Here is a 16,102-nt window from a genome sequence, read left to right on the forward strand (position 1 = left end):
ATAGAAGATTTAGATTTCTTTTTTTGAAATGGAGGACGAGACTTTAAGATGAATCTTGCTCAAGAGTTCTTGAACGAAAAGTGGACTTTATTAGAATTTTAGATACCTGACCTAAAATGTCTAGATAAAAAAACATAAGCATTGTATCCTTTTCCCAGCTCATGTGCATTTCTTACCATCCACAAACAAAAACAAGTTAGTGAAGAACTGGATAATACACATGTTGCTTCAAGTAGGTACGATCGACACCGTCTACTTCAAGGCAAAGTTGCAAAGACCATGAGTGAACGCAAGGAAAAGAGAGCTCACCATCAGCTTGAGATGATATGCAGGGTGAGATTCCGGCCGCGTCGCAATATGCATTCGTGTAATCGTGTTGCCACATTTTCGGTTCCATTCAGCTACTTTGCCTGCCACTGTTAAGGCTATGTTGAAAATGGTGCATCATACGGCCGGTCTCCTATGTTCGTGCTTTCATTATTCTCTCCAGAAAAAAGTCTGCTTTTGCTCTCTCTCTCTCTCTCTCTCTCTCTCTCTCTCTCTCTCTCTCTCTCTCTCTCTCTCTCCCTCCCTCCCTCCCTCGCTCTCTCTCTCTCTCTCTCTCTCTCTCTCTCTCTCTCTCTCTCTGATGATAACAAAACGAAACTCTGTTCACGAAATTGATCGCCCGTTGCTGTTCTGCTGACGACAGAGTCTGAGTTAGCATGAACCAAAGGACTTCTTAACATTAATTTACAGAATTGGATGCACATGATACATGACATTCGTGCTACATGCGGCCGGGTGTATAATATTGGCTGACAAGAAAGTAAAATATTAGCTGACAAGAAATAGTGCCCTGGCGGCTGCAGTCGTTTCACTAATTAAGGCTAGAATCAGCTCGTGCCAGTGTATGTTAAGAGCATGTCTAACGGGTCCCGTATTTTTTCGCCCCTTAAAACGTGAGTAGAGGATCCTGTATTCACTTTTCGCCGGCCGAAAACTCGTCCGAGCTAGCAGACCCCGTATGCCTAAACTGTAAAAGGGAATATTTCCAAATATGTTAAATTAATTTTTTTCCTCTTCTTCATCCTCTCCTTCTTCCTCCTCTAGCCCCAGCCCCTGCCTAGCCCCTGCCCTGTCCCGGCCGGCCCCCGCCGCCGCGCCTGCCGCCGGCCATCGCCGCCGGCCCACGGCCGCCCGCCCCGCCCGCCACGGCCAGGCGCGCTCGGCCGGGCCGCCGCCGCCACGGGCCGCGCGCGAGCCACGGCCGCCGCGTCCGTCGGCAGAGCCACGCTGCCGCGCCCGCTCCGGACGCCCGCCATGGCCATGACTGGCCGCCCGCTCCGGCCCACGCGCCGCCCTGCCATCGCCCCAGTCTCGCGTGCCGCCGTCCCTAGCCCCGTGCCGCCACCCTCGACCGCAGCTCGCCGGAATTTGGCCGGATTCCGGCGAGATTATGCGCAGAAGCAGTTGCTATGTGCTGAAATTTCAGCCCGCCATGAGTGAGGGGTTGGCCCTGTATTCAGCCTCCCGCCCCGTACAAGTAAGGGGCCAAAAGCCACCCCTTAGCCGAAACTGTAAAAAATCGATACGGGGGCCTGTTTTACGGGGTCTGCTAGACGGCCGGGTAGAGCCCTACCCCATATACCGGCGATTATTATACGGGTTTTGCCCTTTTAAAGGGTCTGTTACACATACTCTAAGGCTAGGACCAGCCCGTTCCCTTTCGCTAAATCGCGTGTGTTCAGTCCACATGCTATGCATGTGTCATTGTCTCAAGTGCGTCCAGGTTTACAGTAGGAAAATGCAACGGCTGCCGCACTGCTAGTGACCAGAAGAAAATATAGCTGCTCCCTCCATCCCGGAAAAATGTCGTAGATTTATCTATATTAAAATGTATCTAGTTCTAAAACGAATCAAGAGGCAATTGAGTAGTCAAATAAACATAAGAACACTAATTGCTAAAAGAACCCACAAGAACAAGCACTTCAATAATACTTTTTTTTTTTGAAACAACTTCAATAATACTTCTAAATGGCCTTTGACAATTTTTCCCTGATAGCGGTGTTTTTTTTTCTGCAGTTTACTCAGTTAGCTTGTACTACCTATTCCACATCTGGTTGAAGGAGGAGTCTCTATTCTGCAGTTTACAAATGATACTATTATTTTTATGGAACATGATTTAAGAAATCCACTTAATATGAAGTTTATCTTATGCATATTTGAACAATTATCCGGCCTTCAAATAATTTTTCAGAAGAGTGAAATCTTTTGTTTTGAAAAGGCAAAGGCTATGAAAGATGATTACAGAATTCTTTTCGATTGTGAAGCTGGAGCTTTCCTAATTAGATACTTGGGGATTCTAATCCACTTCCGGAGAGTGAAAAATAGGGAATGGAAACCTGCGGAAGACCGCTTTGGGAAAAAAATAAGTAGTTGGTTAGGAAAACTGCTATCATATGGCGATCGTCTAATTCTTATCAATTATGTCTAACAAGTCTACCTATATTCATGTTATCCTTTCTTGAAATACCTAAATCGGCACAAAGGATATTAGACTACTTTAGATCCCACTTCTTTTGACAAAGTGATGGCCACAAAAAGAAGTACCGACTAAATGGAATATGTTTTGCAGACCCAAGGAACATGTCGGGTTGGAAGTTGAGGTTTTAGAGTTGGAGAATAAATGTTTACTTGGTAACTGGCTATTTAAGCTTTTAAACGAGTAGTGAGTTTGGCAAAAGCTTTTATGCAACAAATACCTTCAATCCAAAACCTTGTCTCTGGTTTCAGCTAAAACAAACTAACTCGCCTTTCTGGAAAAACCTCATGAATGTAGAAACTGATTTATTTTCTAGAGGCTCCTTTGAAGTTGGCAATGGGATGAACACGGGGTTATGGGAAGATGTTTGGTTAGGGAATAAGCCCCTCGCAGAACAATATTCCTCCTTGTACAATATTTTTAAGGGATTTCTGTTTTCGTGCCCTCGGTTCCTTAGTTGTGCTCAGTTTTCCCCAGCTCCTTAGTTTTTTCTCAGTTTTCCCCAAGTCCTTGTTTGAAACCCGCATAAGCAGCTCAGACGGCAGGATTCCCGTTAAGTTGACCGTTCCGTGCTGACGTGTGGGGCCGCGTCGTGTGGGCCCGCGTCGCGTGGGGCTGATAGAAAGGGACTGCGTGGGACAGGACGAGATAGCATTTGGTTGCACGTGAGCAGGAGCTGGGTTTTGTCTCTCTCGGCCCAAATTGGCATTTTTAAGAGCACCTTTTCCCCTCTTTCTCTCTCTGTCTTTTTCACCAAATTAGTATCAAATCTAGATAAGTTTCTATTTCGGCCTTTTGGCCCTCGTTTTTTGCCCAATATGGCAGCAAATCTAGAAGCTAGTATATGATAAATTCACAGCAGCATAATCAGAAAACTAAGTATAGTACATAAACCGCATACAACAGCCAAAAGCAGTCAATAATAATGTTGTTAATGTTCACGACAAACTAAGCTGAAAAAAATACAAGACGCACACAATGTATGGCCAACAAGAAGATTCCTCATTGCTCATATATTTCTTCGTCGCCCCATTCGTGCATTATCCCAAGGAAATATTCATTGAACTCCTTCCGTCTGCAGTGTGCGGCCAATACATCCTCCAGACGGTATGGCCTGCGTTCATATCTCAGACCGTAGTTTCCCATTCTATCGACATATCGTGGCCACTCATCCCAGGCCTTTGTATCATGAATGTACTCTCTGATATAACCCAAATCGGCGTAGTAGATGCAGCCAGGTCGAAGTGTCGGGTGCACTCTGGTGTCGACGGAGATACACCGGATATAATGCACGAAGAAGGCATGACTGCCAATGTTACTGACCGGATGGAGAGAGTGGCTCTGAGTGTCCACACGGTACACCAATGGTTGGTCCTCCAAAAGCATGTTGTCCAACAACACAAGCAGCAGATCACCATCCGACTTCACAAGATAGAACTTGTCATTTCCAAGTTGTAGAAATGAAATTAGTGTCTCCATCTTGACAGTGCTCGCGCGCTGCTGCAACTGTACATTGGTGCACACTATTCTTCCGGACTCAAAATTGTCCACAACTATTGCATACAGTTCACCATTGAACGGGGTAATGCAACGCAAACCATGGTTCTCGATCGAAAAACTTCCATCTCCCCAATCTTCATATATATCCTTAGTTGGAGTGCTCTCATCGACCCAACTAATTTTGTTCGGGTAATGTGAGCAAACGAAGACCATAGTCGGGGATTTGATTACAGCGACTGAATCCAGAAAAAAAGATGGCATCTGCGCCTCAAACATAGTGTTCGATGCCTTTGTGTGTGGGTTCAGAAGCCGTATCTTGTGCGGCGGGTTCTTCTGGGCAAGCACGATGACGCCTGATACGTCTCAAACGTATCTATAATTTCTTATGTTCCATGCTACTTTTATGATGATACTCACATGTTTTATACACACTTTATGTCATTATTATGCATTTTCTGGAACTAACCTATTGACGAGATGCCGAAGTGCCAGTTCCTGTTTTCTGCTATTTTTGGTTTCAGAAATCCTAGTAAGGAAATATTCTCGGAATTGGACGAAATCAACGCCCAACATCTTATAATTCCACGAAGCTTCCAGAACACCGGAGAGGGGCCAGAGGAGAGCCAGGTGGGCCCCACACAGGGTGGTGGCGTGGCCCAAGGGGAGGCGCGCCCCCTATTGTGTGGCGGCTCCGTACCCCCTCCGACTGACATAGGCATCCCAAATGGGCCTGCCGAAGATAGTACCCGGGGTTTACTGAAGGCCCACTACCCGAAGAATAAGAAGATTCGGGAGCCCAAGATATATTAAGGAAAGTTAAGAGTTGTAATAGGAAGTGTTATTTGTAATCTGGCGGGATGAGTTAGAAACCGTCCCGGACTCTGTAACTTGTATAGCACGAATCCCTCGGCTCCACCTCCTATATAAAGGGGGAGTCGAGGGACGAAGAGATAATCGAATCATTGTCTACAAACCCTAGTTTTCACAATCGTCGAGTACTTTTCGGCTGAAACCTTCGAGATCTACTTACCCTCTACTTCCAACTAAACCCTAGCCTACAATCCATAGGCATTGACAAGTTGATACCTTGTCACCGACTCCGCCTCTTCGCCTATTTAAAGGTCCCTGACCTAAATCTTCGATACGGAAAAGCCACGGTACGAGAAACCTTCCAGAGCCGCCGCCATCGCGAAGCCAAGATCTGAGGGACAGGAGTCTCTGTTCCGGCACGCCGCCGGGACGGGGAAGTGCCCCCGGAAGGCATCTCCATCGACACCACCGCCATCTTCATCACCGCTGCTGTCTCCCATGAGGAGGGAGTAGTTCTCCATCGAGGCTAAGGGCTGTACCGGTAGCTATGTGGTTCATATCTCTCTCCCATGTACTTCAATACAATGATCTCATGAGCTGCCTTACATGATTGAGATCCATATGATGAGTTTGTAATGTAGATGTCGTTATGCTATTCAAGTGGATTTTACTTATGTGATCTCCGGAGACTCCTTGTCCCACGTGTGTAAAGGTGACAGTGTGTGCACCGTGTGGGTCTCTTAGGCTATATTTCACAGAATACTTATTCACTGAGTTATGATTTGAGTTGGATGTCTCTATGAAATTGTGGTGTGTTAGTACCTCCTATGAATGCTCAAAGTGACAGCGTGGGGTGTTCATTAGTACTTGGGAATACATCTTTAAGGTTTGCCTACATGATGAATTAGAATTCGTTATCTTGCCAGAGAGTAATTCAGAATAGCATAGTGAAGTGCTTATTTATATTCCTTTATGATTGCAATGTTGAGAGTGTCCACTAGTGAAAGTATGATCCCTAGGCCTTGTTTCCAAACACTGAAACTCCGTTTATTTACTGTTATGTTGCATGTTTACTCGCTGCCATATTTTATTCAGATTGCTATTACCACTCATATACATCCATACTACTTGTATTTCACTATCTCTTCGCCGAACTAGTGCACCTATACATCTGACAAGTGTATTAGGTGTGTTGGGGACACAAGAGACTTCTTGTATCATGATTGCAGGGTTGCTTGAGAGGGATATCTTTGACCTCTTCCTCCATGAGTTCGATAAACCTTGGGTGATCCACTTAAGGGAAACTTGCTGCTGTTCTACAAACCTCTGCTCTTGGAGGCCCAACACTGTCTACAAGAATAGAAGCACCCGTAGACATCAAACACTTTTCTGGCGCCGTTGCCGGGGAGGTAAGATAAAAGGCACTCATACTCCGGTCCCAGGTAACTAAGTACTTTTCTGTTGCCGTTGTGTGTGTGCTCGAAGCTATTTCCTTTAGATCCTGCAATTGCATCTTTTTGTTTCTTGTTAAACACTAGTAAGGCATAATGGAAAACATCTGTGAGCTTTTTATACTATTTCCTGAGTCAAGACATGAATGGTTTAATGCGAAAATTAAAAAACCTATGGAACCTTATTTGCATGCTAGTAGTAATATTAGTATGAACGCTTTGAACACCATTGTTGATAATGATATAGAAAATTCTAAGCTTGGGGAGGTCGGTTTTGATGAAAATGATCTCTTTAGCCCTCCGGGTATTGAGGAGAAAGTTTATGTTGATTATGATATGCCTCCCATATATGATGATTATAATGATAGTGGTCTTTTGGTGCCGCCTACTATGGAGGATAAAACTTATTATGATTATACTGTGCCTCCTATATTTGATGATGAGAATAATAATGATAGCTACTTTGTTGAATTTGCTCCCACTACAATTGATAAGAATGACTATGCTTATGTTGGGAGTAGCAATTATTTTATGCATGAGACTCATGATAAGAATGTTTCATTTGATAGTTATATTGTTGAGTTTGTTCATGATGCTACTGAAAATCATTATGAGAGAGGAAAATATGGTTGTAGAAGTTTTCATATTACTAAAACACCTCTCTATATGCTGAAAATCTTGAAGTTGCGCTTGTCTAGTTTTCCTATGCTTGTTGCATTATGCCTACATGACTTGTTTATTTACAAGATTCCTTTCCATAGGAAGTGGGTTAGGCTTAAATTTGTTTTGAATTTTCTTCTTGATGCTCTCTTTTGCTTCAACTCTTATTTCTTGCGAGTGCATCATTAAAACTGCTGAGCCCATCTTAATGGCTATAAAGAAAGCACTTCTTGGGAGATAACCCATGTTTTTATTTTACTACAGTACTTTTGTTTTATATATTTGTGTCTTGGAAGTTGTTACTACTGTAGCAACCTCTCCTTATCTTATTTTATTTTATTGTTGTGCCAAGTAAAGTCTTTGATAGTAAAGTCAATACTAGATTTGGATTATTGCGGAGAAACAGATTTCTTGCTGTCACGAATTTGGGCAGGGTTCTCTGTAGGTAACTCAGAAAAATCTGCCAATTTACGTGCGTGATCCTCAGTTATGTACGCAACTTTCATTCAATTTGAGCATTTTCATTTTAGCAAGTCCAGTGCCTAAAAAAAATTCGTCTTTACGGACTATTCTGTTTTGACAGATTCTGCCTTTTATTTCGCACTGCCTCTTTTGCTGTGTTGGATGGATTTCTTTGTTCCATTAACTTCCAGTAGCTTTGAGCAATGTCCAGAAGTGTTAAGAATGATTGTGTCACCTCTGAACATGTGAATTTTTGATTATGCACTAACCCTTTAATGAGTTTGTTTTGAGTTTGGTGTGGAGGAAGTTTTCAAGGGTCAAGAGAGGAGGATGATATACTATGATCAAGAAGAGTGAAGAGTCTAAGCTTGGGGATGCCCACATGGTTCATCCCTGCATATTTAAAGAAGACTCAAGCATCTAAGCTTGGGGATGCCCAAGGCATCCCCTTCTTCATCGACAACTTATCAGGTCACTTCTCTTGAAACTATATTTTTATTCGGTCACATCTTATGTGCTTTACTTGGAGCGTCTGTGTGCTTTTATTTTTGTTTTGTGTTTGAATAAGATCTGATCCATCATGCTTGTGTGGGAGAGAGACACGCTCCGCTGTTGCATATGAACACAAGTGTTCTTAGCTTTATTCTTAATGTTCATGGCGAAGGTTGAAACTGCTTCGTTCATTGTTATATGGTTGGAAACAGAAAATGTTGCATGCGGTAATTGGTATAATGTCTTGAATAATTTGATACTTGGCAATTTTTGTGCTCATATAGATCATGTTTAAGCTCTTGCATCATGTACTTTGCACCTATTAATGAAGAACTACATAGAGCTTGTTAAAATTTGGTTTGCATGATTAGTTTCTCTAGAGTCTAGATATTTTCTGGTTAAGGTGTTTGAACAACAAGGAGACGATGTAAAGTCTTATAATGCTTACAATATGTTCATATGTGAGTCTTGCTGCACCTTTTATACTTGAGTTTGCTTCAAACAACCTTGCTAGCCTAGCCTTGTATTGAGAGGGAATTCTTCTCGTGCATCCAAATCCTTGAGCCAAAAACTATGCCATTTGTGGCCACCATACCTACCTACCACATGGTATTTCTCTGCCATTCCAAGCAAATACTTCATGTGCTACCTTTAAACAATTCAAAAGCTATTATCTCTTATTTGTGTCAATGTTTTATAGCTCATGAGTAAGTATGTGGTGTTTTATCTTTCGATCATGTCATTTACTTTTGACAGACTTTCACCAATGGACTAGTGGCTTCATCGGCTTATCCAATAATTTTGCAAAAAGAGCTGGCAATGGGGTTCCCAGCCCCAATTAATTAACTTGCATTAGTAATTCTCTTCACATGCTTTGCCCTGATCTATCAGTAAGCAACTTAATTTTGCAAATAGACACTCTTTCATGGTATGTGAATGTTGGAAGGCACCCGAGGATTCGGTTAGCCATGGCTTGTGTAAGCAAAAGGTTGGGAGGAGTGTCATCCATAAATAATGAAACTAAAATACATGTGTAAACAAAAGAGAAGAGGGATGATCTACCTTGCTGGTAGAGATAACGTCCTTCATGGGAGCCGCTCTTGAAAGTCTGGTTGATAAGGTAGTTAGAGTACCCATTACCATTCGTTGACAACAACAAACACCTCTCAAAACTTTACTTTTATGCTCTCTATATGATTTCAAAACTTAAAAAGCTCTAGCACATGATTTAATCCCTGCTTCCCTCTGCGAAGGGCCAATCTTCTACTTTATTGTTGAGTCAGTTTATCTATTCTTTCTATCTCAGAAGCAAACACTTGTGTCAACTGTGCATTGATTCTTACATGTTTACCTATTGCACTTGTTATATTGCTTTATGTTGACAATTATCCATGAGATATACATGTTGAAGTTGAAAGCAACCGCTGAAACTTAATCATCCTTTGTGTTGCTTCAATGCCTTCTACTTTGAATTTATTGCTTTATGAGTAACTCTTATGCAAGTCTTATTGATGTTTGTCTTGAAAGTATTATTCATGAAAAGTCTTTGCTATATGATTCAGTTGTTTACTCATTGTCTTTACTATTGCTTCGAGTCGCTGCATTCATCTCATATGCTTTACAATAGTATGATCAAGATTATGATAGCATGTCACTTCAGAAATTATCCTTGTTATCGTTTACCTACTCGAGGACGAGTAGGAACTAAGCTTGGGGATGCTTGATACGTCTCAAACGTATCTATAATTTCTTATGTTCCATGCTACTTTTATGATGATACTCACATGTTTTATACACACTTTATGTCATTATTATGCATTTTTCGGAACTAACCTATTGACGAGATGCCGAAGTGCCAGTTCCTGTTTTCTGCTGTTTTTGGTTTCAGAAATCCTAGTAAGGAAATATTCTCGGAATTGGACGAAATCAATGCCCAACATCTTATAATTCCACGAAGCTTCCAGAACACCGGAGAGGGGCCAGAGGAGAGCCAGGTGGGCCCCACACAGGGTGGTGGCGAGGCCCAAGGGGGGCGCCCCCCTATTGTGTGGCGGCTCCGTACCCCCTCCGACTCCGCCTCTTCGCCTATTTAAAGGTCCCTGACCTAAATCTTCGATACGGAAAAGCCACGGTACGAGAAACCTTCCAGAGCTGCCGCCATCGCGAAGCCAAGATCTGGGGGACATGAGTCTCTGTTCCGGCACGTCGCCGGGACGGGGAAGTGCCCCCGGAAGGCATCTCCATCGACACCACCGCCATCTTCATCACCGCTGTTGTCTCCCATGAGGAGGGAGTAGTTCTCCATCGAGGCTAAGGGCTGTACCGGTAGCTATGTGATTCATATCTCTCTCCCATGTACTTCAATACAATGATCTCATGAGCTGCCTTACATGATTGAGATCCATATGATGAGTTTGTAATCTAGATGGCGTTATGCTATTCAAGTGGATTTTACTTATGTGATCTCCGGAGACTCCTTGTCCCACGTGTGTAAAGGTGACAGTGTGTGTACCGTGTGGGTCTCTTAGGCTATATTTCACAGAATACTTATTCACTGAGTTATGATTTGAGTTGGATGTCTCTATGAAATTGTGGTGTGTTAGTACCTCTTATGAATGCTCAAAGTGACAGCATGGGGTGTTCATTAGTACTTGGGAATACATCTTTAAGGTTTGCCTACATGATGAATTAGAGTTCGTTATCTTGCCAGAGAGTAATTCAGAATATCATAGTGAAGTGCTTATTTATATTCCTTTATGATTGCAATGTTGAGAGTGTCCACTAGTGAAAGTATGATCCCTAGGCCTTGTTTCCAAACACTAAAACTCTGTTTATTTACTGTTCTATTGCATGTTTACTCGCTGCCATATTTTATTCAGATTGCTATTACCACTCATATACATCCATACTACTTGTATTTCACTATCTCTTCGCCGAACTAGTGCACCTATACATCTGACAAGTGTATTAGGTGTGTTGGGGACACAAGAGACTTCTTGTATCGTGATTGCAGGGTTGCTTGAGAGGGATATCTTTGACCTCTTCCTCCCTGAGTTCGATAAACCTTGGGTGATCCACTTAAGGGAAACTTGCTGCTGTTCTACAAACCTCTGCTCTTGGAGGCCCAACACTGTCTACAAGAATAGAAGCACCCGTAGACATCAAGGCCACGGCAAAAGCCGACGAAGTAGTATCTAAAATATATTGATGAAGATAACATTCAGCACTAAGATTGAAAATAAGAATAGATTAACCCTATAGATATGAAGGAATTTGGAGGAATTTGAACCTTGCACGAACTTCCGATAGATCTATGGTGACGTAGCGGGATGTGCCGAGTTGCAGGAAGGTGAACTCAGCGGCGCGTGGAAGGGCGTGGTCTACCATGATCCATTCGTGCAGGTGCACGTCGGGCTCAGGTAAACCTGAGCGCCAATTTCTACAGACTTGCCTCATAGCAGAGTAGGCGTCCACATACTCCTCATTCGCTAGTAAGCATTCGCCGATCTTGTGAAGTGGTCCGTCACCCATGAGAGAGGCCCAGCTCACGGAGGCGCCGCGCTTGGATGCGCCGCCCTCGGAGGCGACGGGCTCGGCGGCGACGGGCTCGGAGGCGACGGGCTCTGAGGCGACGGGTTCGGCGGCGACGGGCTCGAAGGCGATGGGCTCGGAGGCCATGGGCTCGAAGGCGACGGGCTCGGATGCGACGGGCTCGGAGGCGACGACCTCGGAGGCGACGGGCTCGGGGGCGATGGCCGCCGGCGCATTCTTCTTCTCCAGCGCCGGCAGGGCTCGTACGGCGGTTGGGGTTTTTCCTTCAATTTGGAGAAGTTGATGGGACGTGAGAGGCGTGGTTTCGTGCGTGAGCGAGAATGAGACGTACTGTGTGCAGAGGGAGGGAGAGAGGGGCTTACGCGTCCTAAATGCGACCCGCTTCCCACGCGTCCACTAGTGCACGTTTGCACCGCGACATGCGTCAACAATGGCACGTCTTCCACTTCTGCACCGCAACACGCGTCCTCGAGTCTAACCCTGGAAATTTAGATATACTCAGGTATACCCTCGAGTCATATACTAGCATTTTTTGTGTGCTCAGTTTTCCCCTTGAGTGCTAATACTGGCTAGTGCAATATACTCAGTTTTACCCTCAAGTGGCTGGTCAACAGAGAGTCAACAAATGAGATTAACCAGTTAAATGAGTTATTTAATGTGCAAAAAATTCCAAAAAAGAGTGGATTTCGGCAAGGCCGGATGTACCTCGACAAGGGCTGGGAGAATTTTACCATCGCGCACGGTGTGGATTTCGGCTGCTTCGTACACTTCAAATATGAAGGCGATGATGTGCTCACAGTGAAGGTGTTCGACGGAACAATGTGCAGGAAGTACTACTACTCGGACGACGAAGATACTGACGATGAAAGCGACGACGACGTGATGCCATGCATCCATCCCCTTTAGATAAGGGGATTATGACCAAGAATATATATGTAGCTTCATATGCATCGATTTAGAGATCTAGCTATTTTCCTATATATTATGCATTTAAAAAATTATATCGCAATTTCCACCATGATTCGAGCACCACAGCCTCCAAACGATGCCGATATCGGCATGGTCAGAACGGCTATGCTCGCTGCCACTGCTAGGTCACCGTCGGGAAGCACCATGTTTAGCATAAGATTCACTTTGGATTAAGCTGCGAAAATAGTCACCTGCCATTGGTTGAGGCGGCCCCATAGAGCGGCTCTATATGATATTCTCTAAATAAATAGACGACCCCAGCGATCATTGGCTGCGGAGGCCCAGAGCGGGAATATATGATTTTCTCTAAATAAATAAAAGACCCCACCGGTCATTGGCTGCGGCAGCCACAGAGCGGTAATATATGTCTTTTCCTGAAAAATAGACGACCCCACTGGTCATTGGCTGCGGCAGTCCCACAGAGCGGTTATATATGTCTTTTCCTGAAAAATAGACGACCCCACTGGTCATTGGCTGCGGCAGCCCTATAGAGCGGCCACATTTGTCATTGGCAGCACCGCGTATACAATCAGGAAATAAAACGGCCCACGCGTCAGCGACAGATGGATGGCTACCCGTCAGCACGAGACGGTCAGAGAGGAACTGCCCTCTGTGCAGCCCCACCCGTCAGATTAACGGTAACGGTAAGGCCTCTGACCTGACGGCAACCGTCCCATCCGAGCGTCTACGAGGGAGGGAGGAGAAAACTGAGGAAAAGTTAAGAGGCTGGGGAAAACTGAGCACAACTAACGAACCAGGGGCACGAAAATAGAAATCCCGATTTTTAAACCGCAAGAATGATACATTAGCGAATGCTCTCTCCACCGCCCCTCTAAACATAGGTTTTAGAAGGGTTTTATCCGGTAACAAGAGAAAGATGGCTGCATTTAGTTGCAAGACTCACGCATGTTCATTTATTGACACAAGAGGATGTTTTTAAATTGAATCTAACTATAAATGGAAAGTTCACGGTCAAATCATTGTATCTTGATATGATAAATGATAACACTCTTTCCTTCGTAAAAGCCTTTGGAAAAATAGAAGTGCCACTTAAGATTAGGATTTTTATGTGGTTTCTTTACAAAAAAAAACGTGTACTTACGAAAGATAATTTGGCTAATCTTAATTGAAACGGGAGTACAAAATGTCGTTTTTGTGATCGTGGTGAAACAATAAACATTTATTTACTACCTGCCCTTTTACTAAATCGTGTGGCACATTGTTTAGATGGTTTTAAATATTTATCTTCCCACAAGTATCACAAAGCTTTCTTGGGTAATTGGTTGCATGGGGTAGCAAAGAAAGAAACATCCCGGATTAGAGTGCCAGTATGTGCTTTGTTATGGGGGATTTGACATGTCCGAAATAATTGTATCTTTAACAGAAAATGTTTCTCATCATTTCTGCAGATTATACCTGTGGCTACCCACTGAATCCATATGTGCTCTTATCTCCAGCCGTTGGAGGAGTGCCGAGATATAGATATTGGGTGGAGCTGCTTGGCAATGGTTGCCCGGGATACGTACAACCAATTTGGTTGGCAGCTTGATCGCAGATTAACATGTTGATGATAATACATGATGTGTTATTTATAATCTTCCGATGGCTTATCATATTTTCATGCTTTCAGGTACATGATTCGTAATAAGACTTGAGTGCAACATTTATTCTGAACATTTTGTAAGACTTGGAATAATCATTTAAATAAAACGTTTCCCCTTTTTAAAAAAAACTTGTACTATCTCTGGTTCGTTGTATAGGCTCTACACATATCCCTAGATCATCAATTTAATTACATGATATATATACTAAAAAAATATATGATTAGAAGCTTAGGATATTATACTTTCTAACATTATAATTTTTCTGTTATAGCATAATTTTTGGGTGTGACTAATTCTCAGTCGATTGAGAATTAACTTAAATCTTAGTCAAGTGATATCATCCCATAATTTTTATAGTAAGTGAACCATTTTCTGGGTTAGAACTCACTAAGTCACAGGCGATTTAAAAATCCAAGTTATAACCCAACTTGAAATTAGAAAAATCTCGGTTGTAACTCAATTGACAAACGCTAAGCTGCTGAGAACTAGCAGTTCCGTTAATTTATATTTATAATTTTGATGATCTAAAGATGCGCGCAGAACCTATACATCGGGTCGGAGCGAGTACATTTATGTATACTAACACTTCAATAATAATTTTTAAAAGGGCAGCGCTCAGCTCGGTCGCCCAATGTGGGCTAAAAGAATCGGTTGCTGTCCCGACTGTTGGATCGCAATCTACCGGCCAGAAATAGCAACAGCAAATGTTTTGCATTTTAGCACCTCAAGTTTTGAGAAATCAACCCACCGTCCCACCTTCTTCAGTTAAACCACATCGTGTATACTCTGCTGCCCCTAACTATCCCGGTATTTACATAAAAATGCCACCATGGTGATTTATTACTTGAACAAAGAGTTTTACAATAAAAACATCTCACCCATGTGTACATTTTTTTTTCGATATTACAACGAAGGCACCACATCATTTTTTTAAAAAAATTAATGTTACAAAAAGAGGTTAAACAATAATATTTTTGCAATAGATTGATTTACAACAAAAATCATTAGCTATTTTAACAAAAAAATGAAAACATTTTATTTTACTACATATTGATTGACAACAAAAATTTACCAAGTATTTCAACAATAAAGCACAAGTGATTACAACAAAAATCACAAACATGTGGCAAACATCAGGAAAACATTACAACATTTTTGATATGATTTCGCTACAAAATTTATACGCAATTGTTACAAAATTAGCGAGCATATGCTACATTGAAAAAATGGTGTCCATGAATAAAAAATTTACACCAAAAATCACAGATAATTACAACAAAAATTCATGCGTTTACAACATGTTAAGAAACACACATTTTCGTAACATATCACTTAGAAAAATCTTACAAATTATGTCGTGTGATTTTACAACAAATTTTTACAATCTCCAGTGTTGGACCGAAAAAGCAGCCCATAAAGAACAGCGTAGGATCGGTCGCTGTCGGGGGGATGCCCCCGGTAGGCCAAGACTATGACAAATAAGCCATAATATGGTAGCAGCAAACCGGATAAAGAGTGATTCGGATTCAAAAGTTAAGTTCAGCTAAGTGGAGCTGGTACAAACCGGTATCCCATGAGGGGTACACCGGAGTACGGGAAAGGTACCGAAACTCAGAGGTAAAGGTACCGGCAAACCGGTAGAGGATCACTATAGCTTGTCGGCACTTCAGTCAAAGATTCCATCGAGGACTAAAGGACAAGGATGAGCGAAGCACTTCAGCTTTAATCGAAGCCCTGGCGCCAAAGCAGAAGATGACGTAAAAGATACCTGACGAGATCATCACTCGCTGATTAAAGACAGAACCGGTGCCAGCTGGGCCAAAGTAGCTTTATAAAGTGGCTTAGCTCATCCAAGATTTCATTAGGGTTTCTTCCCTTGTAAGCCACCCTCTACCCTATATAAGGAGAGGGGGCACCCCCTGCGCGGGGTAGACAGAGATGGACCTAGAGAGAAGATAGGCTGTTCAGTAGCAAGTAGAAGAAATTTTGTACTGTACATCTTCAACTTCTGGCCAAGGGCCAAGTTCATCAATACATACTGGTTTCTTTTCTCCATTTCCCTGTTAACCAAACCCTCC

Source organism: Lolium perenne, chromosome 5 (assembly GCF_019359855.2).
Source record: "Lolium perenne isolate Kyuss_39 chromosome 5, Kyuss_2.0, whole genome shotgun sequence".
In the NCBI taxonomy this organism is placed as follows: Eukaryota; Viridiplantae; Streptophyta; class Magnoliopsida; order Poales; family Poaceae; genus Lolium; species Lolium perenne.